The sequence below is a fragment of the Megascapheus bottae genome, chromosome 7 (genome assembly GCF_031878675.1).
Source record: "Megascapheus bottae isolate mThoBot1 chromosome 7, mThoBot2.hap1, whole genome shotgun sequence".
NCBI classification, from domain to species: domain Eukaryota; kingdom Metazoa; phylum Chordata; class Mammalia; order Rodentia; family Geomyidae; genus Megascapheus; species Megascapheus bottae.
The window spans coordinates 35,607,706-35,611,092 of NC_143515.1; positions in this window are offsets into that span (position 1 = coordinate 35,607,706).

Consider the following 3,387-nt stretch of genomic DNA (forward strand, 5'->3'; position numbering starts at 1 on the left):
CCCGACTCACCGTCCCCCCGCCCCCAGCCCCTTCTCTTGACAGGCCTGCTCTGGCAGCGTCCCTCATTGGGCACCCCCAGAGATGCCCCGCCCCTAGTCTTGTGCGATTGGGCAGGAGCACCACGGCTCCACCCCCAAAGTCCGCTCCTCTCCCTGGTTGGCCACACTTGACAAGGCCCGGGCTCCACCCTCTTTCCCCAATTGGTGACACAATTGGCAACTCCGCCTCGTGCTTCTTCCGTTTTCAATTGGTTCTATACCGAAAACCGGGCCCCCTTTTGCTTTGTTAGCATTGGACAAGAGCTGTAGAAGGCAAGCCACTTCGCCTGCGTCCCATTGGTGAAGCCTTTGGAAACTACGGTGTCAGCTACGATGATGTCACCTTCCTCTAGGCTCTGGGACCCCGGAGTGACTGGTGGTCAGCAGCCCAGCAGCTTCTACTTCCCATGTCCAGCACTGGCGGGGCGGTGCTGATTCACTGGCTGCCACCGAGTTAGGCTCCATCTGGCCTTGCTTCGGACCTGTTGCCAGACCTGTCTCCAGGGAAAACTTTGGGGACCCACCAGGCATCCCTTGAATGGATGGTTGGTCCCTTGCAAGGTCTGCTTGGGGAAGCTTGAAGCCTTGCCTTGTGCTCAGCCAAGCTTCCTCCAGATCAGGGAGCCGCGCCTGCAGAATGGCCAGTGGCCAGGGACTCAGGCAGGCGCCACGTGGCTGCCAGGGAGGAGAGGAGAAGCCGGGCGGGTCTTAAAAGCTTCTGCCCAGCGTTTTTTCTTACTCTAGAAAGTGCAGGAATGGGGTTACACAGTATGCAAGTCTGAATTCCTCTCCAAAGGCGCTCCCAGCTCTGTCCCTTCCCCAAGTGATGGCAAGAACTAAGAACAGTCATGTGAGTGGGTTTTAAAAGGTCAGAAAATTCTTTTTCTTTCTTCTTCTTTTTTTTTTTGCCAGTCCCCTGTGAGCTCAGGGCTTCTCAAGGCTAGAGCTCTACCACTTGAGCCTCAGCACCACTTCTGGCTTTTTAAAAAGAATGTGGTACCGAGGAATCAAACCTAGGTCTTCATGCATGCTAGGAAAGCACTCTGCCACTAGGCCAAACTCCCGGCCCCAGAAAATTCTAATACCTATAAAATAAAGTTGAACCCCAAGATTCTTTAAGGATTTTCATTTTAATTCTGGATGAAAACGTTCAGAATGCTCCTTTTTCACTATAGTGGACAATGTTGGGGGAGGGAGAGGGAATGGTACCAAAATAAATCTATGTAGTCTCTATCAAGATTTTCAAAATAAAAGCTCTTGAGAGCTTTAAAGAGTAGAAACAAAGCTACTGATAGGCCAAGCTCCCAAAATTGCATTGAGTAAAAGCATAAACGTGTAAAGCGAAATTTATTACTGCTGCCAGTATAGCTCTCTATTGCAAATAATTTACCCACTATTTTTATATACTTATTGTATAATACATAATATTTATTTATTGGACTCATAGCCTAGGCACTGTTTCTTTTTCAGTCAAGGCTGAAAAGCCACAAAGCCATAGTTCCACGCCTTACCTATATTATTTCTAACAGTCCATATAAACCCATGAGATAGACTGTGTTAATTATCTGTATTTTGTAAAATCAGTATCAGACCCAGAGAGCCTAATGACTTTCATTCCCCATTTATATGGAGTGGAGAAATGGGAATTTGAACTTGGATCTACCCCACCCAAAGCCCAGATTCCCAACCTCTAGCTGATAGCTATGCCAAAGACATGGCAGATAAACAGATTTCTAGATTGAGACACAAAACACTGACACTGTAGCCCTAAGTAAAGAAAGAGTAGTCAAGGTTCAATCTCTAGTACGACAGGGTGGGAAAAAAAAAGGTATAAATGCAATTATGTAGGACATTTTAAAAGTAGCCATTTGAATAGTTTGAAGATCCCTTAAGATTAAATAAATGGATCAAGTAAACAACTGTAGTAAACGTAGTAAACAACTCTCACATGTAGAAAACACATTTTCTGGTTTAAATGATAAATTTAAAAGCTAATGCTATATTAGAACACTAAACACAGATGTTAAAGGCAAAATGTTTCATGAATGCACAAAAGAAAGTTAGAAATGAGAATGGGGAGAGAACAGCTTTACAGCATTTTTTAAACTGCACGTTATTTGTAAAATAAATTTGAAAGTCAATGAAATGCATGCAATCCTCTGAAAATACCCATCTGATATTACTAGAATTATTGTTTCATTATTATAACTATTTGGATTTTATATTATTTTATACTTTCTCTTAAAATGAAATTATAAACATTCGCAAAGTACTTTTTATTTTGGGCAGAAGTAATATTTCAACTCAAAATGTTCTACCACTTGAGGCACATTTGCAGCCCTTACATTTAGCATATCATATCCCTTTATTCTTTCTCTCAAGTCTCATGACCCATTCTTCTAGAAATACCCTGACTGAAAAAAAAAATCACATTTTAAACAAAAAGTGGAGAGGGACATTGAAATCTGAGATGCAAATAAAAACCACAAATCTAGCTTAAACTCCAAGCAAAGATATGAAGTTACATAAACAGAGGATAAGACTGTAAAATGTACTGTTTTTGTTTTCTGGTGGTAGAATAATCATTTAGCCACGACCAGCAGCTAGGCTTCGGTACTGTGAAGGACTTCAAAGTATTTGGTGCCATCTACTGGAAGTGAAACAGTAAGTAAAAGAAAAAACCAATACAGGGTTTCAGTTCTTCCCTTCAGGATCTTTCAATGCTTAACGCCCCAGAGATATTACATAGATATGAATACTGATCAGTAGACAGTCTCTCACCATTCCCCCGCCACCCAAAAAAGACAGGAACTTAAAATGTCTGACTCTATATTATAGCAAGAATTGTAACTATTTCTATCTACCTACCTATTTGTTTGTCTGTCTAAGCAGTAATGAACTCAAGAGCTCAAAATCTGCTGGACAGGCACTCTACTCTTTAACCTTGCTTATTTTCAACGTAAGTCCTCACTTTATGCCTGGCCTGCTTCTGTGATCCAATTTGTACTTCCCCATGTTGCTAGGGATGACAGATATGTGTCACTGCCCCAAGCCATGCTGCCTCTATAGGTGAGGTTAACAGATGAGAACCACTATGCCCAACCACTGGGTGAAGTCACATCTCAAAGTGATATTAAAGATTCTGCTTTAAAATAATTTCTGATTACTCTGGACAATCCAGTATCATAACATCCACTATCATAACATTACTGAAAACTCAGGGCCTGTGCACTGTCCTTGGGTTTTCCTCAAGGCTAGCTCTCTACCACTTGAACCACAGTACCATTTTCAGCTTTTCTATGTATGTGGTACTACGGAATTGAACCTAGGTCTTTGTGCACTCTAGGC